At 40.9% G+C, this 27,013-nt stretch overlaps 1 protein-coding gene across 2 annotated transcripts in view; it reads right to left on the bottom strand.

The window, feature by feature from the left end:
- LOC126916003 (protein-tyrosine sulfotransferase) overlaps positions 1-27,013 on the bottom strand; it is a 182,906-nt gene that overhangs the window by 35,138 nt on the left and 120,755 nt on the right. The window contains exon 3 of one of the 2 annotated variants that reach the window (XM_050721336.1): positions 25,899-26,022. The exons of the other annotated variant lie outside the window; for it this stretch is intronic. The gene's annotated coding sequence lies outside the window, so the exon portion shown is untranslated. The remainder of the gene's footprint in view (positions 1-25,898; positions 26,023-27,013) is intronic. 2 annotated transcript variants of the gene reach the window in all.

The following is a 27,013-nucleotide window of genomic DNA, read 5'->3' as shown; positions in this document are numbered from 1 at the left end:
TCGATGAAATTTAAATTAATTTTACGTTCAACACCGAAAGCGCTGTATTGTTCGTATTCGTGCCTTTTGTCGTAACTTCCAAATAAATTTTAATAAACATATTACGATATTTAATAAATTTTATTAAGTCGATGTAAATTTTGATATCGATATAGCAAAATAACGCAGCAAGCGATCGCTAAATTCATTAATTCGTTATTTTAATCAATGTATAATATTCTCTAAATAATTGTACATTTTAAATAATTCCTGTTTGCGTCGACAAGCGAGAAATGTTAAAGGGGGTGAATATTCCTTAGAAATGGAACACGTGCTCCTGTAATTCCCGAAATTATCTCGCGATAAATTTCATTCGAAATTCCGAAATTTCATCGGAATTACACCTGATCTCTATTGTGCATCAACAATTTAATTATCATTGTCTAACCTCGTGTAGAATAGTCCGTGAGAATTGGTTTCACCCTCTTTCGCGTTTAGCTCGAATCCCTGCGCGATGCCGCGTTTCCATTTGAGCTCGACCAATGCTTAAATCTCCGTGATATTTGCGTAATTGGAGAGAAAATATCAACGCGATATTCCTCTGAACACCAACGAGACAACAATTCCGGATCTATTAAGTTCTCAACTTGTAACGGGATTATCTGTCGCTGGATTTTATGGCCAATTAACACACGCGCTGCTACTAAAATATTTGTTTCATCCGAATGATTTTTATTTTATATCGAAATATTGCTTTTAGCACGTTGTTCATTGTCTTGTTCCCTTACTTATTTACGGATCTTCTATTTTTTAATACGTTGTTTCGTTTCCATTAAAAATTAATTAAACCACCTATTCTTGCAAAAAGACGAAATTAATCCAACAGAATTAATACGCAGATATACGTAACGCTGATAGCGAACGTGTTAAACACGGTGGTTCAACGATAAAATATCGTTCGTCGGAAGATCGATGTTCTTTAATGCTTGTACAGAACGATAACCCCGAGTCTATGCACCTATACTCTTTGAAATAACGTAGTCGCTCTCTTCGAAGTAAAATTTCGGAGTTTATCGCGGCGCGCACGAATAAGGAGGCTCTGAAGCCGCAATAAAGATGTTGCCGGAGAATATCCGCGAAAGAAGGGGAATTTGTCAGGCCGAGAAGGATCCAAAGGGCACCGTTCCAAGTCTCGTTATTAAGCTACTCCTTTATTTGACAAAATAAGCTCGATCTATCGTTCCGAGGTTTGCTGCGCCTTTTATCGATTTCCCGTTTATCGTGGAGATTTCAATGTTTTATGGAGAACCGGCGACACTCGGAACGAATATCCGGTGCACGTATGTCGAAATAGTTGCCATAAATAGGGATTCTGCCTAGTTGATCCCCGCTGTACTTCTACGTTACTTTCAAAGAAGTGCTTTTAGACGTTTTCTCCTACGATACACCGAGCTTCTGCGGTGATGTTCCGTTATCTGCTTCCTGCTTATTTTACAACCCGATAAACTTGCCTTTATACCTTTTCTTGCGTAGAAGCCTTCTGCGAATAGATACGTACAATATGCATGTTACGCAAAACATCTTGAAACTTTACTAGCGCCGTAGCCAAACACGATTATCATAATCATATTGATAGAATTTGAAACGAATTCGAAAATTTCACTGGCCACTGTACATCGTTCTCTCGTTTGTGCATCGTACACAGTATATTTATTTTTCGGTAGCAATTTTTCTTTTTTAAAAAATTCTATTCGGACCGCGAAAACTCGTAGAATAACGTTCAATTTCCGGAAGCAATAACGAACAAAACTACAGTCATTTTTCGTTGAGTGGCCGGGTGCGGGGCAGAGAAAACCAATTTGACGAAAGTAATGTTATCCGCAACTATGAAATCACGGTGAAACCAATTAATTATAATCGCGAAACTCACGCAACGGCGCGTGTGGTCTCTGTTTTATCGCAGTGCCGCGGATGGTAGCGCGCGTGGACAAGCAAAGAGGAGTAAGCGTTATTAATGCCTCGCGGTTCGAGCAATTTCCGAAATGTCCGCAAAACGACGTTCAACGGCTGACACGATACCGGCCCCGTAATTCATTGTTTATTCATGCGAGAACGGAGAGTCAGTCACCGGCCCTTCGCCTTGGAAGGGAACAGGATCTTGGAAGATACTTGGCCGCTCCTCGCGGAGACCCTCGATTCGCAGCCTGGCAGTTTCTCCTCGGCAACTTCTATTTTTTCCCCTTCGCTTGCGCCCGCCGGGTACCTGCTGAATTTAATTAAGAACTTCACTATGACTCGAGCAAAAAGAACCGTTGCTTAGCAAGTTGCGAGCGACTAACCCCCGCACACTTCTGGTTATATTACCCCGTGTTCTATATCCGTAACGTTGCCATACTCCTTCCTTTGCGTTCCGACTTCTCCTTCGTCTGTTCACCTTTGCGCGTTCGAGCTTTTGACGCATCAAAAAACCTGCAATTTCGCGCCTCAAAGAGATTCCTGTCGTTCTCGACTTTCAGAGGAAATCCTTCGATCAACGCCGAATATCTTCGATCGCTGTCGGATATAATAGACATCATTCATTCTGAACTCTTCGTTATTTCATTATGCTGTCAAAGGATTAAAAAAGATGAAGCGGAGAAACGAAGATGACGAGGATCTCGATATTAAACAACGATTCTACGTCGTAAAACTCATTATTTTACGGCGTGGTATTAATTCGAAATGTCTTTGCAAAATCATCTTTCGATCGTACGACAATTTCTTCCGCGTCGGTGAATATATTTTACAATGGTCGATAAAAAATCGCAGTATAATGGCAACTGACATGGTGGCATTCTCTGTTGGGAGGGTAATCGATAGTCGTAAAGGAAGGCGCGAGAAGAAGCGTAAAACCGATGGGTTCTGACGATGCCGATACGGTGACACCAAGATATCGCAGAAACGCTAGTTTAAGAAATAAATTGATAAAATTATAGGCGTTAGCGGCGGTTGAATCAATCATCTTTCGTAGATCTAAACGCACCGATTTTGGCAATCGATGGTTAAAGAAAGGAGAAAGAGAAGAGAAATTCCTCTTTCTCGTACAACGCTCGTCCATATCTTTGCTAAGAATATAGAAGCGTATTTGACCGACGCGATGTCGTCTTTAAAACTTATGTCCGTAAGTAACGACGCTCGATCTTGCTGGAACCATAAAAATCGAGCTACTTAAAAAAAAAGGAAGAAAAAAAGAGAGAGAACGATTTTCTACCGTAAAACTGGAGCTACGTCGTTCTCTCCACTTAAACTGTCGTGTAAAATTAACGGTAGGAAGCAGTCGCCCGGCAATCTCCTTTGAGTGACAACGACACGAACTTATAGAACGGAGTGGGTGTCAGACGCGTCAAGAAAGATATATCGTTTATATTTAATAACGAGACAAACGCTTAGCTAACTGTCCTACAAAAAAAAGAGAAGACATTTAGCTTCCAGTTATTATAGAATCGAAGTTGCCTGTTTGGACGTACGATATTACGATTATTCAGCTTAAAAATGTCTATCTCTTATTCCTTGATATTCCTTCTATCTAGGTCACAACTGAACAGAAATTCGCAGTAACTAACCCTTAATAGAGAGGCAAACATTTAGCCAACTGCTATACAGGGAACGCCTTTCAACGTTGAATTACAATAAAATTGAATTTTCCTCTACAAACAAACGATACTACGGCGACTCAACTTAGAATTGGACGTATCTTATTCCTCGATATTTCTCCTACAAATACCAGGTCCAGCGAATGCAAATTCAGAATACGTAACCCCTAATAAACCGTCTTAACGACCCGAATATTAAACGGCGTTAAACAAGCCAGTCCATTAGCAGGATTCGCAAGAAGAGAAAATGGAAGGGCCCGGTTACTTCAAACATCTTCCTCTCTCTCTGAGACGAGTACCAGATTCGACCTACGATCCCTAGCTGTTACTAATCAAGTAGTCAAACACGAGCGTAGCTCCATCATTCCCGAATTAACATCTGCGACCTGGTTTGGCCATGGTAAAGTGCACAATGTCGAAAGGCTGTGAAACCTCTGTTTCCCGTCGTATCGATCCTCCGGTGGCAAAACCGTCGAAATAAGGGTGCACATTTTAAGAAACAGTCGTTGGGAAAGGCGAGCGCGGTGGGACGACTCGTTAATGAATAATTCAGACGATGATTTGCATGAGCTGGTGCAAACGTCCGGCCTTCGTTTCGGTTTCGTCTTGGCTGTGTACTAATGGCACGGTTTTTGCGGTTCGCCGACGCTGGTGTGTCGTGTGTCGTAACGCCGACGAACGAACCCCCGAGGAGCTTTATTACTCGCGGTGCCGTAGGCAACTGTACGTTTTTGGCCTGGAACCTCGAGCCGTCCGACCAAACGAATAAATAAGTCGAGGAAATGGCCTGTTTCATTGGGCTAACGCAGGCAATTCAATTCGAAGGGAACGAAAGCTGCGCGAAAGAGCTTTGTGTAGGGGAGAAATTTGTTGGATCCTGCCTTTGAGATTTTCTCCAAGGAAATATTCTTCGTACGTGAGATAGCTCGCTCGTAGCAAGTTTTTATGAATATATTACGCGTGTTATATTTTGCATAAAATTGGGAAATTTTATCGACGCTGTGACGAGACCCCATTATCACCATCGTATTACTAAAGTTTGGAACAGACGAAAATATACATTTTGCAGATATTACAAAAGTAAATTATCCGTTATATCGATAAGTCTCGATATTTCATAGGACTGTTCTTAACACTTTATATACATTCAAGATGATTATTCGCGCTGTATGGCAAATTTTCTCTACGTATACGTGCGCAGTAAACAACATTGATAAATAATATAAAAGACGACGCTGGGATATTAAAGGGCCATCCGAAACTTCTAGTTCTCGATTCTGTCGTGAATTTTCTCACAAATGTAATTTATCGCTAGTATATTTTGAGTAGCTGCAACCTCTCCGTGGCCAGAATTAAATATGCATTAGCATTAACAAACAAATTAATCTCGTCGCAAGTTGGCATAGCGAGCGTGGCGACGCTTCACGCATCTTCCGTATGCGAGTTACTTTGCAAGAAGGCAACGAAAAGCGCAAGAGCTTTCCTTCGCTTTTAATAGTTCACGAGGTAGGGAAGGTAAACGAGCGATGCCCGAGTTTCGCCTTACTTCCGCAAAACTCTATAACCTCCCTCTATAATATACAGAATTCCGACGCTTCTGAAAATTCTCTCAAACTGCCTGAAATGCGTTTCCACATCTATCTGATGGGAATCGGATCACTGTACTTCACTATTTTACCTTTATATTTAGCTTTGCTCGAGCGCCACACGAAGGAAACACGAGTCCACTTTCGTCGATTTCCTAATTTCCACGATACTTGCCGGCTGAAAAGAAATTCCTCGAGAAGTTCAATGCTACTTGTGCATCCAAATAATGAAATCAAGAAACATGGAAAAAGTAGAGTTTGATTTCCGAGGCGCTCAATTAACCCAACCTTCGACAGTTAACGATACAACTATAATTACCACCTAATGACAAAATCCGCAATCGCTTAGTTGCCAACCCAATAGAAAGGCAGTCGCGAACAGGTTCTCTTTAAGCGTGTTTCATCATCCGCGAAGCCGATCAGTGGCAGACCATCGACTAGACGAATCGTAAAAGTTGCTTCGTACGGTTGTTACGACGAGTCGAGCGGAAAACCGCGAGCTCGACAAACCAGTCCTCGTGAGTGTGCAAGTGCGCAGTCGATCGATCATCGTGCATCGTACGTTTGTCCATTTCACGATAGTGTACCATACACCTTTGCCTCATATCGCTATATATAGAAGAAGATTGAACAAATAGAAGAACTATAGAAAAACACGAGGTGATCCATGCTTCCCGAAAATTGCAATTTTCTACGATTTCACGGGACTTTCGCAAGAGTTTCGCAAGATACGCTATTTCTTCGAGAAGATTGCACGTAAACACGTTGGATAGAACGGCTGAATTCTGAACGCTTGGTAGCACTCGATATAATAGCAGTCGGTATGAACTGTTTCGGGGAGAATTCTGCTTAAAGGTGGACTATCTCGGCCAACAATTAGTTCAACAACGAGTTTCCCTTATTTTTCAACGAACGTTCGCGCATCGTTCCGCCGACAATCTTGCTCGATTCTTCGCCGCCTTCGAGAGCCAGTCACACCTGTTGAGCTTATTAACAAAGTAGCCGGCAGACTGCCACGTGCCCTTTAAATTTCGTGTTCGCGTTCGTCTTTACGCCTCCTTCGCGTCACCCGTTGCAACGTAGACGTTGTTAAGAGTCGATTGAAATTTCTGAAACGAATTAAAACAGATCTTTCGACGGTCGATACGACAAGACGAACTTAACAAGCAAATATTTGAATCGCTCGTGGTAAGAATTTGCGTGCATTTAATTTAACAAAGTCAATAGCCTAAGGCCAATTTGACTTTCTCTATCGAATGGAGCGGAACTTTGATCGAAAGCGAAACGCTGTGTAGAACGTCGCGCGTCTTTTTAAACGTTTGAGTGGGGGAAAACGCGGAAATTCAAACGTTTGCAACTCGTTTCGTTTGCCAAACGAGAAAGGGAACACGATGAACGCTAGAAAGATCACCGATTCGCGTACAAGATTTTTATTCGATCGTCTAGAAAATTAACAGAAATTTATAAAACGAGAAAACTTGAATTCTATATTCGTTTCATACTCTCGAACGTGAAGTTTTACAAACGCGATATACTTCGTTTGCATGTTGAAACCGTAGAGAAGCATTTCGAACGACGTGGTCAAAGTGACAACGATACACAGTGCTGTTCAGGTGTATCAGAGATGCACGGTTCATTGTTCGTTCGAATTACAGGCAGAGGCGAATGTAAAAGCGAAACAGGACAGTGCAGAAGGATAGCGGCTCGACCATCGAGGTTCGCGCGTACGCGAATTTGCCGGGCTTTTGTGTCGACGACCGTTGCCAGCAACACCTAAGACAAGTCGATGCAAGGATTTAATCAGAGGGGTCGGAACCCGAATGAGTCTCTTTGATGGAAATGCCGGCTGTGTATAACCAACGCGTAAACTCGGCATTTCTGTTTCTACGACGATCTACAATCTCGGGTCTCGTCGTTGCGACGCTGACGTTAAACGTTAGCCTCGATATATCGTGGAAATAACGCTAGCTCGAGACAAAGTCAGATTTAAAAAGAGGGATGGGTGGAAAATATAATTTCAACTTTTTGTTCGAAGCCAGAGAACTCGGAGATAATCGTGTTAAAAAGTGGAAAATTGCAACAACAAAGTTTCCGTTAAATTCAAGCAGATTGAAGAGATGAAAGGCAGATAGGGTGGAACATTGGCCAGAAATTGTAGATATTCGGACGCGGAGTTAGCAGAAACATGATAAAAAGGCGTCATTCGGAGAAGGTAATAGACGTGCAATCTATTAGCACGAAATTTGGCCGGGGAAATTTCGTCCTGTTGGAAGATGCGGAATGACAACGACAGCGAAATCGTCGATGCGATTCTTGGGAAGAGATTTAATTGGTCGTTAAGCGGCCGTACGCTCCGGCTCGGCTAGGACACTCTTCTCGTTCAATTAACGCTAATTACGCTTAACTGCGATAATAACGATGTACGCGCGGAGCTGATTCTCGTTGAAAGTCGAGTCGAACATCGTGTACCCTCGTCGCTCTGCCCGATGAACAAAGCAAAAAATTGTCTGTCCTTAACCGGACTCTTCTAGCAAGAGATCGCGAAGCGAACGAAAAAACCTGTCTGACGCAAGCTTGTCAGAACTCGTTACAATGCGAAACTTTAAAAACGAATTTTTATCGGAAAATTCTACGTGTTTCGTTCTTTTCGATCTGTACGCTTTGAAAAGGGACACAAAAAGTGACTTCGATTGTTTTAGAGCCTCTGGTTATTGAATTCGGAGCAGAGAAAATTTTCGATAGAATATTTCCAGAGAATATTACGTAGATTGCAAAAACGTAGAACTAATTTCTATTTAGCAGCAAGAATTGAACGAGTTATTGTAACGTGTTGTAAAAATCGAGCGTAATAAATAAATTACGAAGGTATTGTGAACGGTAGATGAACAAATTCTCGGGTCTAAAGTACGATAGTCGACGTAAGAGATTCTTTATGAAAAAGTGTCTCGTTAAAATTATAGTAATCGTATAATATTTGCATTTTGAATTGATTGCGATATGGGGCAAACTTGCTTTGCTTTGCGCTAGAGCGTCACGGTCCTGGGACGGTTGCAAGGTACGCGATGATGGGTTTTGCTTTTAATTCAGCCAGTTTCAGTTTAATCCCAGAGCATGCAAGCGCTTTTACAAGCTCGCTGCATAATGCATACGCGTATTTCGTGTGCCGGCGATGCGATGCTTCCGCTATTTGACGCTCGAACAATGTTTTGCGTGGAAAACACATCAGGCGCGATAAAAAGTTATTAGAAAATTGAACAGAGAAACGGGGCAACATCCATTTTACGTAACTTCGATGAATTTATCGAACGAAATTTCGCGGTAAAATTGCACAATGCCGTCGAATATTCGTTCGAATGTTATAAATAATTATGTGCTCTAGCTATTGATAAATCGTCGTCGTAAATTGCTTCGATTATCAGTGGAAAATTTGAAAGTCCGTTTAATTGAGTAGATGATTCGGTTGAAAGGATAACGAACGATTTTAAGATACGAATTTGTGGTCGGGGAACGTCATATCCAATCGTTAACGCATCCTCCAGACGTGTATTCGAAATTGATCCGCGTGTAACGGTTTAATCAACCAATGAACATCAACAATCGTGCAAACACAGCCAAATATCATTTCGCTGTGGCGTTTACCGTGGCGCATTATTGTACCAAGTAAACAATGTTTTAACGCAGAGTATTTGCCGCCCGGTATACGTGAGATCGATCGAATGCTAACTAATTAACGAAGCTTGACTCGCGGACCCGCGATTTCGGACAAAGCCACGGCAATTAGAATGGACTTGTGTTCGTGAACAATATCCTGTCACCGCTTACTCCGAACAAACAGGATTATCATCGTTTTCGTTTCGTGACACCTGTAGCGGTTACGTATTCTTCCGACAAATCCTTTCGCCGAAACGTTAAAGAAATAGCGCTAGCAAACTACAAAAATTACGTATCTGTGTTCCGAATGGATTTTATTTCCAGCGTGAGATAATTTGAATTTGTACAAATATCCGATGAAAAACAGCGGAAACCAATTAAAAACCTTGACAAGATTAAACCGCGGAAGTTTCATAAGCGAGATTCATATAAAACGGTTTCGTTATTCGCTAATTTTAATTGGCGTGTATGATTTCAAGAGAGAACTAATATCGCGTAAAATCAACGGTGAAATGATCGTTGAAACGGTTTCGTGTCCAGAAATCCAGTTCCGTGGAACATCTAACGGATCGTACGAGCTCCGTCAAAGTCGAAAGCGGCCAAACGGCTATGTTTCCTTGCCAGCGCTGCAGAGTGCACATGACAAGTGTTAATATCTGGCGAAGGGGTCGAAATTTTCAACGGAGGCCTGGCATAAATCCTGCCGCGTGCTCGAGACGGTCTATTGTTTTTGCCGTTTCCGCCTGTACGCCAGCGAACCTCGCGTGCACCTAGAATCCTGTGTGTCATCGTTTTCATCGACGTTTCGTGAAAAATGGCTCTGCCTCTTCCTGTTTATTCATCGAACGCGATTCCCAATTGAAATTACGTACCGTATCGATGGAATCGTCGAATTTTAACGTTTTAACCCTTTGTAGGCAAAGCGGTGGATTGCCAATGATTTCAACAATTTCGTTTAAACTTCTCTCAATAAACAGAATTTTTATCTTCATGTTAGGGAATAGTAGAAATATTAGCAAGTATACTAGAATTTTTCCAGATCTTTTGGAATCCTAGAACGGTAAACAAATTAGAATCATCCGGTTCATGCATTACAATCAAAATCATAAATCGCTTACTTCGTTTGGAAAAATTGTATTTTGTTCATTTTATAGATCGAGCTATTACGTAATTACATTTATCTTGCCTTTCCTTTGCGATATCCGGGTCGCTACGGGTCTTCAACATTATCCGGTATTTCATTCCGAATTTACAATTTTATTCTTCTCTTTGCTTGTTTCTTTCTTTTCTCCTCTGCATGAATATGGTTCGTTAATTAGGAAATACGAGGATATTTCTCGCTTTTTATTAGCCAGTTCCGCCAAGGTGTTTTAATTACGCGCCGAGAGTGTAACAAAACGTTAATCGAGGATAGAATTTTAACTAAATTATCCGTACTTCCGATAACTCCGTGTTCTTTCCTTTTTTATATTTCTCCCGTAGATTGTTTTTAATTCGTCGACCCTGATCTACCGGGCTTTCCAGAAACAGTAGAAGTCGTAACATTTCGGGAAGGAACCCGTGAGCGTACCACTTTCAAGGGCTCATTCAATATCCTGGCCATTTATAATTCCGTGTGCGGAAAATTCAGTATCCAGATTGGGGGTGGTAAAAATTTCATAAGGGTCGGATCTCTAGGGTGATGGCGGCAAGCTCGACTTTAATTTTTCTTCCACTCGGGACGATAAAAAGAAAACGAGAAGGATTCGGTCTCGATGTCCTTCTACGCTCCTAATATCCTTTCGACATTCGTTCTGGAAATAGCAAAAAACCACATGGTCAGAGAAGGAACGAATAGTTTCTGCTGGTTTTCTATCTTCCTCCAGCTTTTTCTTTCTGGACATGATATAATTAATCAACGACAGAACGCTTGGCTCGGTCACATTTCATCTTCGATCGGCCGAATAATCGCGAGATTACCAAAGAAAGGTTACGATTTCCAGGAGAAGAAACAAAGAAATAAAATTCAACCGTATCAGGGATTGCTGCTTGCCACGCAAGAAGTTGTTCACTTCGAAAGCGGATATCGAGGGCGCGCGCGTTTATGAAAGTCCTAAAATTAAACGTAGTGAGCGATTCTCTCCCTGGTGAGCAATTGGGGCGTCTAATTTTGGCGTTCCAATCGTTCCTAAATATTCTACGAACGTTTAGGAATGTTAGATTACAGATGGCTCTTTATTCATTGAATATTTAATAGCAGAGTAATAACTGTAACCCTGAAAAGTATTTTTGTCGTAGTTATACGCTATAGTTCGATGACTCTTTCAGAAATTTTCTTACTTCTTTCCCAATAATAGAGGTATTTTATATTTTTAAAGAATTAACGTTTCGTTCGAAATTTTTTACCGTAAAGGCTATTTAAAAGTTCGAACGGTAGAGGTACCAAGTTTTCCATTATTCCAGTTTCGGAAATCACTTTTTGGGTGTGTAGTATTTTTCCGTCCGTTTTTCTTTCTCTCGTTCGTCTTTTGTGCGCGAGATACCTTTGATGTGTTCCACTCTGGAAATACACGTTACGGGAGAGCAATTCGAGAACAATTCCAGGCGAGTATCGATAACGGTCGCAGAATAGGAAAGCATAAAGATACACGCGTACACGTACATACGTAAATATTCCTTGCTATATATACGTTCCCTGGTTTCGTCCAAGAAATTTCGATATATGGAACAAATTTGTCGCGCGTTTAGTACCCCCGTTTCTTGCTCATCAATTTCTTGCGCAACATCTATTAACTATGAAATACGGAATTTTCTCGATAAAACTTTCGTTACTCCTTAAGTACGAGTAAACCTTACTCGTTTGATAACGTAGAACTTAGGAAGTTCTAGAACGTTGCAAGAAGACTTTGCGACTCAAAGTCTATGGACTACGTTATCAATGAAAAAAAATTTCACTTTTCTCGTTACATAGGAAAATTATTAACGTGCGAAAGTTAGTGTCTGTTCCAATAAAGTTAAGCCGATAGTTTTAAAGAATTTTCCGAGATAATAGAATTCTAAGGTGACTCCTTTTCTTAATCTTCGATCATTAACTGTGCGACATGCGGTGGTTTCAAAATTTTGCAAGCTCGAAATTACGAATTTCTATGGTAACACGATAACTAACATCTTCTAACGCAATTACAAACTTTTGCTCGATACCTCGTATTTAAACGAGCCATTGACTATCTTTCGTATTCCCGTTAAAAGAAGCTCTCTTACCATCTTCTATTAATTTCCCGACAAAGTTTAATACGAGAATTTCCATGGAACAGGGAACATCACACCTCGTTGGGGACGCGCGTCACGTGTCGACGATCTCCAAGAAACGTCATAGAATATACTACCGTATAGTGAGAGAGCACAGGGAATAAAAGTATGGATCACGAGGAACCGCGTGTCATTCGTATTTATATAGGCACGAATTTGATACGAATCAGGTACATGCGTTTGATCCATCACGAATACGTACAACTTCGAGAGAAATTCAAGACACGCTGTGAGGCTGTGTGGTGTCCGTGAAAGGAACAAGATTTCCTTGGTTCGCGAGACTTCGTCTCGAATCCTTCGCGATCGAGGCTTTTTTCACGCGTTAAATCGTCGCTCGAAGCTGTTCGTCTTCGCTATGTATATCCATGATCGCCGGCCAACTCAAACGAAAAACCGATCTCTCCCCGTAGAGTTCTACCGTGTTTCATCATCGATCCCTAGATCGTGATAAAACTGAGTGCTGTAATTATGCTTCGTCGCTGAAGCGAGAATCCAACTAGGTGAACATTGGAATATCGTACGAGTTTCGATCGCTCCGAGCCTTCCACCACTTTTCTTTATCTATCTTCATCTTTCTATGATGAAATCGAGTTACAGAAAGGAGTATCAGCTCTTGCAGGCTTCCGGGTGCGAGTTGTGTTCAAAAGAAATTATTACCTATTCGCACATTTCCTCGGTATTATAGTTAAGTTTTTCCAGGATTGTACAAGAATTCTCGTGTGTTCTGTTGAAGCGAGTCTCGCTTCAAGGAAAGCTCTACGTCGTTTGTAGCGTTTTGTTTTCTTAGTACCGTGAAAGCTACAACCAGCGACGAACGCGACGCGTTATCACATAGGATAGAAACTATTATAGAATAGGAAATCCTAATTTTTAACATTTCTGAATAAAGAATTTCTATAATACATTCATCCACGCGTTTGCTCTCTCTATTCCGAGATAAAACCTCAACATGTTTCGATATTACGCAGACATATATGTTGATCGTGTGCATAGATTATTGATCAGCAATGGGATCCTAATTAATCGATCATCCGATCAAATTTACTTATTTTAGTTAACGTTTGATTATCTGCAGCCCCGCCAACTGAATCTATTTATTTCAATGAATGCCTGTGATGATATGCCTTGATCTCCGGTCGATTGAATCTACTTATTTTTGTTAATAGTCTGACTACTCGAGCTCTCGTCGGTTGACACTCCGTTTACGAACTTCTATTACGTAGACGATAAATAATATCTAGCGAGGAAAATTAGCGTACTCCTATTATGAGAACTTTAGTTATACGAAGTGTTTATCCCCTGGTGACTTTAGATAAATGGGGTTTCATTGTAAGTTCTACTGTATACGACCCATATTTGGAAACTTTGCATAGTCTTAAATAACATAGCACCGAATCACGAACATCCTAAATTCTTTATTTTTAGAAAGCTGCTTTCTGTAGAGCCACTTTTATTTCGTTACGTATAAATCGCAAAAAAGAAGATCGATAAGACGAAACCACCAGCTCCGTTGTAAACTTTTTATTTTTCTTTACTTGACAATGAAATCTGGATGCAGAGGAGACGATTAACTTTTCCACGCAGGGCTTCTTCGTGGTGTTACTCGTTTGACAAATGAGGATCGTAAGATGTATAAGTTGATGTTGTATAGAAAGAAACGTTGAGAAGATGTTTACGGTAGTCGCGAAACAAGAGCGAAACAGTTAAACGTCTGTTACTACGAGTTATTCATTCGTCCAACCCAGAAACCGTATTTACATGTTCTCTGTATATTTCATCGCGGAGGATTTAATAAAATCTCCGCTACTGGCCGGAGTTTTCTCGTTTCTTTCGTCCCCGTTGTTCCAAACCCGTGGTACTGCTATTATTATTCTCCGAGTTTCGACGAAGATTACGAGTCGTCGACAATGCGAAAAAATTAAACATCGTTGGTTGGTTTTGTAAAATTCTTACTTTCAGCTTATCCGAAACCCTTCACGCGGCTCTAACTACCTCTTTGGCGTCACTCTTTTCACCTTTCGCACCTTTCATCTTCTTTCTGAATATTCTCACTATTATTGGTATTCAAGGGATGCTCGAATCTTCAAGACCAAGTCCGATCCTGTCGAACAACGTTGTCACGATACATTTTTATCAGAAATAGTTTAGAATCGTGACAGTTTAAATTTACGTTTGTTCCTTTTTATTTTCGTCTACTTTTTATTTCGTCTTTTTGGTGATTTTTTACAAGTGCTCGTTTTCGAATATTTATATACAATAAAACCATTCGCGTTCCACGAATAAAAATACGATACTGATTTCATTTTTACGCCAATTTCCTTTCTCTTTTAACGCTGGGAAAAACGTGGAATGGAGATTGGCCAGGGACATCATAGGAGAATAATAATTCCACGCGGCGGCCAGAAAGTTCGGTATCGTTAGTTCTGCAACTGGCCAACCAGTAGGAAACGAAATTTTATTCTGCGTCCGTTTCGACCACTGAATCATAAAAATTGCCACGATATCGGCGGAACTGTTGGTAGAGAATCTCTCTCTTGGTATAACTCGGAAAAACTGAGAGCGTCGATGCATCGGGACACACGAGTCTCCGCCGTGATCTGCATTCTCGTCGTAATAAAGGGATCAAACAGAGAGTGTAAGCAAGTTAGTAGAACACGATCCTCCTCTCTATCTTATTCCAGGCCAGGAGGAAATCGTGAATTAGGTATGAACTAAGAAATAGAATTTCACAGGCACGTGATATTCTCGATCTTCTCCACGGAGGGAGAACACTGCGTACCGAACGTAGCTAAAAATTCATAAGACAATACGAGATTGATTCGATGGTAATCGTAATGTTTTAGCAGGTTTCCAGTTATTGTGGTGGTATTTAGAATAGAACGAATCACGGCTATTATGTAATTGCTCGAGCATCGATATTAAATTTGAAGATCGAAAGGAATTTCATCTTATAACGTTAACACTTTACCGACCGATAGCCGATTAACCGGCTTTTTGTCGTCGACAATCTTTCTCATTATTTGAGCAATAATTTGTTATTTAGTACCAAGGTACCTTGCTCAGTTGCGTTACTTTGTAAGCTCCCACAGTTTTATACCAATTTGAAAAACTTACCGTTCGCGATGAACGAAAAGAATGGTATTGGGGAGACTAAACCGAAACAGAGCCGGCGCCAGGGAGAATCTGCGCCTGAGCTGCCGGTCGGACGTGCGTACGCTGTTGAACCGCTAGCGGTCAGTAAAGTGTTAACACTGCTTAGAGATGGCTAAAATAAAATCAAGTGGAGAGAAACAGTACTCCATTGTAATATTCTAGGGTTGAATAATTAACATAGTGGCTAACAGTGAAAATTTGTAACGAGAGTATGAGATAGTTGATATCATACTCTCATGGTTCGTAGTACAATAAGTATAATAAATCAGCGTGGCAGCTGATATGAAAAAAAGTAGATCGACTGTACAACATTGTCATCGTCTAGTCTCTATACACATTCCTCGACTAGATGATAAAATGTTTTTGTTAAACTTGATTCCCTTTGCTTGGGTTCTTGATTCGACCCCTGCAAACTTTCCAGCCGATATATTTCAGCCTCCTAATCTCGCCGGAATGTGTTCGCAAGGCGCGGAGCCAAATGTTTCAGGGAGCGTTTCGAGACTGTTTTCGTTCGATACCGTATTTCCCACTGGCTGTCACGATGTCGTCGAGTTTCGTAGTTCGTAAAACGCTCAATTTAAGGTCGGCGTGCAACTTGCAGAGGCTCGTGTCGGCCATTCGACGATACATTAAAAAGAGAAACAGAGCGTTTCTCGGTGTGAGAGAACGGGGAATCTTGTTGGAAGATGAGAAAGAGAGAGAGAGAGAGAGGGAGAGAGAGAGGGAGAGAGAGAGAGAGAGAGAGAGATGGGGATGGAGTACAGAAAGTAAAGCACTCCTTGCCAAAAAATTTACAGCCCGTCGGTGGAATACTCGAGCCGTAAATATTTTTCCTGGTCGACGACCCGCGAGAATTATTTCCCCCCTCTTTATGTTTCCCACTCGAGTATGCAAGCCGTCGCGGTCGTCGTGTATCCCTCTTGCCTTTTGCGGCTACAGCTGCAACGACTTTTTCCACCAGTCTGCAACCTCCGCGCCCAGATTTCATTCAATCTTCAACCTAACCAGCCCGAGAAATGAAATTTTTTATACTCGGTCCGTGCGGTCGGTCACATCGGTTTTACATTGTGACTGGATCCATTACTTTGGCTTCACGGTTCCTCTCGTCTCCTCTTTCGCGCGTGCTGAAGTCACAGTTCGCCCACAGGAAAAGGGGAAAAAAGAGAAAAAGGAAAAAAGAAAGGAAAGAAAATCCCGGGATATCTGCATTTTCCCCTCTGAATTCCGACCATGTTCGAGATATCTCGACGTGTAAAACGTCGATTTTTTAAGAGGCCTCCGGTTTGTTCCAATTAACCGCTACTTTCTGACTCGCGCCACTTGGACAGCTTCCTTTTTTTTTTTATCTTCGTTACCAAACCGTTTGCACCTTTTAATATACGTTTTACCTATCTCGAGACGCGTCGTTTTAGGAGAATTTTCAAGCTGCTACTTAATACCACGCGATGTATATTACGTTTAATTTAATTTAAGAGCGATAACGAAACACGCGAACATTGTTCTATAGTTGGATCGTAATATTCAAGGTTTTGTGTTGCAGAGGAAGAATCTGTACCGAGAAACTGCTGTTTTGCAACTTAATCTCCAAACAATAATGTATTATGTTACTCGTGCAGGTGATAATAATAAACTCTCTGAAACAACCTCTCCATTACCTCGCGCAATTTCAACGTATTATTCAACTAAATGTTGCATAGGCGGAAACGGACTAGAAAATGTTGGAAATAATGAACGGTATCGGGAGCTATAGATCCTTCTATGATTTCATCTATTTTTTTCGTAAATACAGTTATCAGTAGAACGTAAATAGATCTTTTCTTTTCTTTTTTTAAATAGAGCGGTGTATCCTTTGTGTCGAGTATAAATCAATTTTTTCGAAATATTTTAAGCGTAATTAAACGCGGAATTAAAGTATAATATTAATATCGAAACTCCAAGTAAAATATAAAACTTTTAACAAAGACGTAAAAAAGAGGGAAAACGAAATGAAATGCCTGTAAAACGTGTCCCTGTAAATGTATAAAAACTGCGCATTGGTCAGTTTAATCATCCTAATGTTGCAACCATCCTACCATTACAAATCTCTAAAGATATTTACTCTGTCGCATGGAAAAAGATCGTTACAACTATAAAGAGAATTTGGAAAATAGGAAACTCGTTACACCGGACGAGTCTTCGAGTCGATAATTAGCGTATTTCGGTTTTTTGCGGCACCACTCGGGCATCAGTTGCCGGTCCGATTAATTCCGTTTACAGGATGGTCATCCACGGGGGATGAATCGATCGTCACGGTAGCGTGGATATCCGACGAAACGAGGCAAACTTTTCGACGTATTTTCACCGCTCGTATATTCATTCACTTCGGTACTCGGTACTCCGGCGAGCTGGATCAGAGCGAAAGAGTAACTTTCAAATATTTTTCAACGGCACGCGAGCAACTTCTGCCTGTCGGGAACAAGTTGGACCGATCGTTTTAAGTGCAAGCAATTGGTCCATTCTTTTCCTTCCTTTCTCCTGTTTTTTTTTCTCCTATTCTCTGTTTCATTCTTTTTTTCCAGGGTTGTTGTTCTACTCTCGTAGCTCGGCCCGTTCGATCGTAGCGGTTGGTCAAACAGCTCCGTCGATAGGAATTTCCCGTTCCTTTCGAATCGGAGAGCTGGTCGATTTTTTTCAACCGCCTACCTATTTCGCTGCTCGTATCGGGAAAGTTTTGTTACCAACACCGACGTAATCTGCTTTCATTTCGATAGCCGAAAAACTATCTCGGTTTCTTTCACCGTCGAGAAGGGAGGAGAATTAGAAAAGATGCCGAAAATATATCACGTAATAAAGTTTGCATCTTTTGATACAGAAAGTATCGAGTTCGCTTCTCGCGAGTTCCAAATGAAATCGCAGAGAAGCGATTATTCGAGCTTTCCAGCGTATGGACCAAACTACAATTAGATTTGCTGGGAATTACAGGAAACCGCGTCGAACGCAATCTTCGTTAGAAAACCAGAGGATTATTAAAGTGTATTGAACTACGGAACGCGCAATTCCAGTAACCGTCCCCGTCAACGAGGTTATCGTATTTCCCGAATACCCTGCAAGATACGCGGAGAATATTACTCGTTCCTTCGGCTTAGCTACGAATTCGCGCTTAATTCGATTCAATTACTACGCGGTCGACTCTTTTCCGTGGACTGCGCGCGAATGAATTCGAATAATTTAGACGACTAACAGGCTCGTCTTTACTCGTGCGCGGCAAGTCTTCGCGGATAACGTGCTGGAAACCACCTTGGAATATTATCGATACCGATAATCGCTAGAGTATGAATTTAAAAAGTTCGCAAGTTACGAAGTCGATTAGAGAAATTAACGAAGTTAGCGATTCCATCGAAATTGTGGCCACGTCGGCTGATCAGCCTTCCGATAGGACGGTTTGAAGAAAAATAAACACCAATCTGATCGATATCCATTAGACGTATCTAAGATATCTTTCGTGAAATTAAAACGCCCCTGTTGGATAGCTTTACTCTGATAAAGAAGAATCATTTAGTTTCGTAATTGATTAAATTTAATCTCATCGCACGAATAATTCTCTTCGAAAAAGGAGAGACTATCGTGGGGAAAAGTTATGGTGTTAATAGGTTTGGTAACGGTATGATTTGTTTCAATATCGTTCACGCCAACACAAAATCAAGTATGATGCTTCATCAGTCTACATGCACGCAGTCATCATTTGTCACTCAATCCTGTTGCTACGGTTCCAACGCTGTTTTTCACGCGGACCATCCTCCTCGACAACTGATGTGACAGCGACCATATCCAAATCCACACTACCTGACAATGAACCTTTAGATTTTGACCTTACCTTTGCACATGGCCTAACACCAAATTTTCCCCATTACGTAGAACACTCAGGGTCCTCTCCTTGTCCCTCATCTCTGGCAAACTCAACGTATAAAAACTGCGAGCATTGGACCATGAGACTAGTCTTGGGCGCAGTCTTGGCCGTGATTTGAACAACTATTTTAATACTTTGTAACTTCGTTACTTCATTGTAATATTATACTTAATCACTTTTGCGAATAAAAGCATATAAAAATATAAAAGAACAGTCACGTTAAGCCATTGCTCAGCTCCTTTTTTGACTTCTCAACTCACGATTGCTTGTTAATTCGTCTTTCTCCCTTAACCCCTTCCCGTACTTTAGCGAGTCAGACTATCGCGAGTTTCATATTCATGTTTGGTCCAAGTATCTGGTCGCGAGTCAGACTCGCTAAAGTACGGGAAGGGATTAACACTAGAACTACCGATAGTTAACACGAAGCAATTTCTACCAAAATCAGTCAAAATGACCGGTTTTTAAAAGATACATAATAATAGAATATTTTTATATTTATTGATTTATTACTTTCTTATAGAAGTAATTCCATGTTATGTAGTACATTTTTGGTATTATTAATCCATCTGGGACTATAATCCCTAATCGAGGGTGAACACATTTATAAAATTGTAGGACCAGTTATTTTGACTGGTGTGGTATTTCTAGCGTTAGCATCTAGCGATCGATCCGGAATTTTCCTGGTAACTGATATCATCATATCGAATGATACGCGGTAAAAATTTTGAAAACGCGTGGAAAGTTGTAGAAAACGAGGAAACTGGGGTTAATTGGGGTTCGATAAACAGATTGCAGGACCCTTTTACACGTTGACAAGTACCAGTCATTTTGACTGGCATTGGTATAAATAGCCACGATATAAAATTATTTTGACTTTGAATACATAAAGAACAAAATAAAATTCGTTATATTATTCTTTTAGTTATCGTTGCTAAGGTCATTACATCAGTGCGGAAAAAATATAACATGAAGTAGGAATTTTAAAATAAAATTGTAAAGCCAGTCAATTTGACTGATGTAGTTCTAGTGTTAAGCATCCCTTTGTCTTTTCTCATAGCCCCACCATGTACGTGTTCCTTAATAGTCCGTGGTTATGGTCCCGTAGGCCTTTTCTCCGTGTAATTATTCGACTGAAGGATCGACGATACATTGAACCGCTCAGCCCATTAAAGTTCCCAGACCCTTTTGGTTTTTCTTTTTTTATACGCGGGGAAATCCTCATGAACTCCGTTCTTCTGGGAAGCAGCGGGGTAGTGTCGGACTTTACCGACTAAAACCCCACGGTGGACCGTCTGACGCTCAGCTGGGATGCTCCGGATCCTCAAACCCTTTCAGTCTGTCGTTATTTAGGCTTTCTCGCAACATTGTTTATGGTTCACCCGATATTTCTTAGGCAATTTGTTCACGATACTACACTATCGAGGAAGAAGATACGTATGAGAAGTATAATTTGGTGGATTCTTGTTAGATGCCCCGAAGACGTTAATCGCTCTATCGAAACTGAGACGTCTGTGCTGCATGGTTCTATTCTATCTATTCTATCTAAAGAACTTTTTTATCGTTGGAAGCAACCGTAAAGATACAGAAAATTATATGCCCGAGAATGTATATGTAACGTCGTAAACGACACGCGTTTGCATAAGTTAAAAAGTGCCCACTCTACCAAAGCAGAATTATTCAAGATCGTAGCTAATTAAAATTAATTCCCTTGAACGGGAAGCTTCTTTATAAAAAGGGAGAAAATTACAGACGGGAAAGAAGATCGGTTCTTATACTGGAGCAGAGAAGATCCGGGATGCACTCAATGACAAATATCTGTCTGAAAGTAGCGCGGAGCACTCGACGCGGAGTAAGAAAGGTAAATTGAACCGTAACAAGCGAAGTAACGTAGCTAAGCTTCCTTGGGAACGAGTGTTCCCTCTTTAGTGCAGCCCCTGGCGTTTCAAATTCATCCATCTTTCATCGTAGCTTCTCCAATAAAGATCACCCGGAAACGTATTCGCGGAAGAGGGTACGCTTCTTTCCGACAAGACCTTCGTCTTCAACGGATCACCGATTCGCCGTTTCATAAAAATGTTCGCCGGAAAACGGAGACGGACAAAGTGTCTGGGTCTTCGTCTGGTAAACCGTATCCCCAAATGGAATTCTTTGTCGGCAGGAAAAGAATGTATCAAATTGCGCGAAGGCGCCGCTTCTTATCGGCTCGTTGCTCCCCGCGAATCTTTTTAGCGCATCATCTATCCATCCGGGGAATTACCGGCGTGAAATAGTTTCTCATTGGAAGAAGATAAAACTGTGAACGCAGCTGAGATAAAAATACAGGGAAACAGAGGTGATCCATCTTAGTCCAGCACATAGTGTACCTCGCGTTCTCCTTCGCGTATTCTCTTTGAACCTCTAAACTATTCCGTCCAAGTACCTTCTGCTGTGTCGGCTTATGGCTATGGAAATAAGTTCTCGTCCTCCCTCTTAGTCCTTCCTTTTACCAGTCTGTCCACATACGAATTCCTGTTCGAAGGTTTTTCTTTGTATCCTCGTATGATTCGAGAAGACTCTAGACAGGTCATCTATCGGTTTCTTTTTTCGAATCGCTGTTCTGCGATACTTTATCGGTACGTTTGTCACGGTGTATGTAAATACGTCGGAGAATTCCTTTTCAGATGTTTCGCCGTGGTCTGGTCTAGTTTACCGATGCGATCTTTTCTCTTTCTTCTGCTTGCAGCAGAGGAATCGAGACGAAGAAAAGGTTTTTCTGAATTGTTCCGTAAAGTTAAAGTGCATCATCAGCGATGTAGTAGTCGTGGAACTTTCCATAATTTGCCAAGCGAATAGTTCTATATCTGGTCCAGCCATACACGCGCTAATCGACCGTCGAATACCGTGGAAATTCACCGAGAATTAAGGTAAAATCCGTTTAAATTCTCCGCGCTATCGACCCTAAGCCACGTTATCAAAAGCCTCGGAAAGGACGGGGTGGCCCGTTAACTCTTCGCGACGCAGGATTACTTATTCCAGCGTGAAATTGAACCACGATTTCGTGGCTAGCCTATGAATCTAGCTGGCGATAAAAATTTTATGGAACGACCGACCTGTGCCGATAGACATCGATGCGAGTCTTACGAATATTTTCCGATATTTCAGGAAGTAATCAAGTAGCGAAAAAGAAACGCGTTCATGGTCGTTTTTAAGGATATGATATATACACACGATCTGTCTGGAAAATAAGGAAATTTATATTAATTATGTCTTTTTAAACGATGTGAATGATACGTATTAACTTTACTGTCTTTTTGAGGTTTGAACCAGAATATCGCAACTGCTGTGCAAACAGCTGTTACAAAACGAAATATATTTATATAATATAAACGAAATATATTTCCGAAATATATTTAAAAATATATTGCAGAAATATATTTCCAGAAATGTAGTTGTCTTTTCACTATCGACGATTCTTGGCTACTTCGAACAAAATGAAGGACCAATGATCTTTCATCGATGAATAATTTGTCAATTTTACTGCTCCTTGGAAAAGTCGGACACGCGCAAGAACATCCTGCGCTTGAAGAAATTAAATTGCAACTTTAACTATGAAAAATTGAGAGTATTAAATGTTCGATGAAGTTTAACGTAAACTTTTCGCGCAGGAGCTTCGAGTTCGCGCGAGACGCATGCAAATTTGAAATGGCGTTTCGTATGAATTTTTCACGCATCGCGTCTCGGAAAGGCCGGCAAATTTCCTCGTTATTTGCGAATTAACTTGGTAACCTCTGTCCGATGAGCCGAAAGGATATTATCAGGGGGAGGTTCGTTAAAGCGATTTAAGCACAAAAGCGAGTGATAAATAAAACGAGGCCGCGCACGTGGAAAATTCCGGATTACGGCGCGTTATAATGAAACTGGTAAGCAACAATGGCGTCGGCCGTGCTTTTCCAACGATTACGTTGACCGGTGAAACGCGTTATCATTATCGATATCGCGATTCGGCGAGAAGCAATCTCGCGTCGATTGCAGGTGCGCGCGTCAAACGGAAGAGAGAATGTAACAATAAACAAATTGTCGCTGATAAAATCGTTGTTCGGCTCTTGCCGCTATTCGCTCCATAGTTTGCTATTTTAATCTTTTCGCTCTGAAATCGAAGCCAATTTCGTTTATCGTGGGGAGAGGAGTAGCGCGTTCAAACGTAAACCCCGATACGAAAGAATCACGACAACTACCGGATATTAAAGCGATACAAATGTGGCGGCGCACTTAATGTCCCCGAATTTGCGCGCGAACGACGCGTCCATCGAAGAATCGCTTGGAATTACGTGAAACTACGAAATGGAGAGATTGCGTCGATCGAACTCGCGTTTTTACCGGTATTCGCGATTTTATTTATTCGTATAGAGTAGCATTTTTATTTACATTTTCGATGGTAACGTTTTTATCGTGTCCTTTTCTTCCTTTAAATTCTGTTTGAACGTACAAGTTCTTTTTTTAACTTGGAAACACGTTGACACGACGCACGCGGCTAGGAAAGGTCACGTAAAAAATTGCGAAGCAGTCGGCAATTTCGTTTAACTTCTCTGATTACCACTGCTTTGTAGAGAATTTATGGTGGTACCTTTTTGTTTGTTACGTATCCATATTTCGAGAGTCGATGATTACATCGTTATACGCGTTGATGGTTACACCATCTTTATCGTAATAATTCGCGATTCTTCGAGTAACAGCAGAAATACGCTTCAATATTGTCGGTGCTGCCCTTCATTTACGACGTAGCATTAAAAGGGACACTAAGAGAGCTGAGGAATATTCCTCGCTAAAGCATTAACCGTACGATGAAACCTTTTACACGCTCGCTGGCCGCGCAATTACTAAATTATTCTGCCGCTTTCTTTCTCCGCTGTTTCATTGTACTCGTGGCTCATTATCTTCTTATACATGCGATAAACGTGCGCGTCGAGATTACACGGAAGGAAGAACCTGTACTCCAGGTCTGCCTGTGGCCAGGATCGAACTGAATTTTTCATTTCCTTCCATCTCTGTTTGTAATTAGAGATTCCCTCGTCTCTTGGCCATTATCGTTCGCTTTAATTCTTTGAAATCGTCTTTCGAGTCGTTTCCTTTCTTCCAGAATGTGTAACATTACGTAAAGAATTTGAATTACTTTCTTATTGCGGCAAACTCTTGAATTTGTAATCTTGCGAATGTAGGTATTATAGAGAAATAAGAGAGAGAGAGAGTAGATTCTTTGCCGCTTAAATCTGTAAAAAATGGGACGTAGACGCTCTCAATCTCCGAAATAATCTCTTTACAATCGTACGAAGACGCCTATCTATCCAGTTCTGAATTAAAATTCTGCGAACGTCAGTTGAAAAGTAATCAGACAAAAAATGGCACCGTTTCGAGAAGAAATACTTCACGGTATCGATCATGGCGGAAAGTAGACCATCTCCTTTCGAGCGTCTCGCATTAAGACTACCAAAAAGTAAAACTAAGAAACTTCAAAGATAGAGATGCGGCGACTCGAGAGACCTGCAACTTCACTCTCTTGCGGAATCTTGCGCAGGAATTTCAATTAGTCCCTTTCGAAATTCAGCGTTACCTCGATAGTTCTTCAGGAAGGATGAACCTCCGTAACCTCGGCGGTAATCCGGAAACTAGGCCGAAGGCGCAACCATTGACGAACCCGTTTAACCCCTTTTTGCGCGCAATTCTCTCTCGCACCTACTCTCCCTGTTTGTGGCCACCGATTGACCACTCGTCTCTCGCGCGGAATAAATCACCAACGATGAATATTAATAATGTCGCCAGTGGATCCGCGAATGATAACGTGGATTTACGAAGTAGGACGAAAGGAGGAACACAACTTCGATGGATGTCTCGTAATCTTATACGGAATAATGGAGAGAAAAAGCAGCGACCTATTTTTTCAAATACAGCTTCGATTCTTATTTAAGATGATAATAGAGTGTATACTGTATAGAAAGTTTTCCTCTCGTTACACGCGTTTCTTAAAATACAACGTTACCCTGAGAAGAATTTTCGTGCAACGGTAAAGCATAAATAAAATATGTATGTTTTAGGTGTTCTCCTTTCTGTGAATTTCCCCTCGTATACTCGAATTCGAGATGCTCTGCCCCCGAAACGGTATTTTTTTAGCGTTCGTATTAAACGCAGAACGTACAGGAAATTGCAATTTGTTTGAGATTTTAGTAGTGTATTATTATTAAAAAAGTTGCGCGGTTCGGTATTCATAAGTGGTGGGTTATTCGAAAATGGCCGCGTGGAAATTTTGTTCGAGAGATCTAGCGCGGGCAATTATGACGCGAAATGACTCAACAAGTGCTCCGGGGATTTTCCCTCTTCAGGAAATAATTCTCGCTCGTTCCTATAATTTCTGCGGTATTATTTAATTACAGAACCGAGCGTAAAATAAAATCGTGATATTTTTCCCCATAGAATATGAAAAAACATATATGTGTAGAATAGACGGAAGTTTTATAAAATTGTTATAGAAGCGTAAATTCTCTCCATGTCTTACTGTACATCTTCGCTTTGGAGAAATAAAGTTGTTAAAGGAACCACTCCGCTGCAATTTATGTTACTTTAATTCGGGTAAAGCATTTTTTAATCGGATTAAGAAAAATGGGGGAATAAGTTGGCGCGCGGTGAACTCGGCCTGGTCCGCTCGGTCAGACGCGTAAAATGGGAATTTATGTTTCTCCAGAAGTGTTTTACCATTTTTATAGCCCCTCGAGAAGCACCTGGGCCAATTTAACGAATGCCGAGGAAGATTGAATAACAAATCTGGAGCTTCACGCGCTCGTTCGGTGAAAAGCAAATCGTTCGCGTACCTCGTGATCTGAAACAGAAAACAGCGTTCTCGTGTTATTCTTGCGACTATTGAGCGCTATTAATCGTCATTAAGAGCTAATAATCTGGCGACAATCGTAATTAGATTTGGATATTTCTCGTGTCACTTTTAAGACCAAATTTTCATATAAAGTATCAACTAAGAAATATTAATATATATATGTAGTATCGGAGGGAAAACCCTGGAAAAGACCCCGATGTACCCCAGATAAATAGAGAAAGGTAAAAGAAGTTTTGATAGTGCAGAGTCGAGAAGTGTTGTAGGACGACTTGTTAATTGCAAGCTGTGAGTTGAATTGTGAATCATCCATTTAAGTTGTATAAGTTGTATCACATCACTGTATTTAGTTCGTGTTAATTAATCATTGTTTCCTGTTTTATAATAAATAACTTACTTACTTAGAGAGAGAGAGAGAGAGAGAGAGAGAGAGAGAGAGAGAGAGAGAGAGAGAGAGAGAGAGAGAGAGAGAGATCAAACACCAGAGAAAAGGTGTATGATTTTATCTACTCTCTGTCTCTCTGTCTCTGTCTGTCTGTCTGTCTGTCTGTCTCTCTCTCTCTCTATATATATATATAGATTAAATTAAATAAAATTTGGGTGCAGATGTAGGCGTAGTAATACAATAGCGTTAAAATTCATAGGATACATTTGTAATTATCGGTGAGATATATATGTTCGATGAAACAGAAACACAATTATAATTTTGACACAATTGACGCATCGTTGTTCGTTGGACGCGTGTCATCATCAATATTCATTATCCTCGACGCGGGCAACGTTTCAACGCATTACAAAATCGAAAATAACGTAATCAATCAACTTTATCCTTCATCTGTCTACGTCAGTTGTCTTCTTTCCTTCGGCGACAAACTTCTCTCTCCTTCATACTACCTCTTATCACGCTATTGTTGCTCACAATCGACCAAATGTTACTTTACTCGACCAAATGTGATATTTACAAAATCGATTTAATTTGATA

Source organism: Bombus affinis, chromosome 5 (genome assembly GCF_024516045.1).
Source record: "Bombus affinis isolate iyBomAffi1 chromosome 5, iyBomAffi1.2, whole genome shotgun sequence".
Lineage (NCBI taxonomy): Eukaryota > Metazoa > Arthropoda > Insecta > Hymenoptera > Apidae > Bombus > Bombus affinis.
The sequence above is the reverse complement of the archived record's forward strand: the minus strand, read 5'-3'. Positions and strand labels throughout refer to the sequence as shown.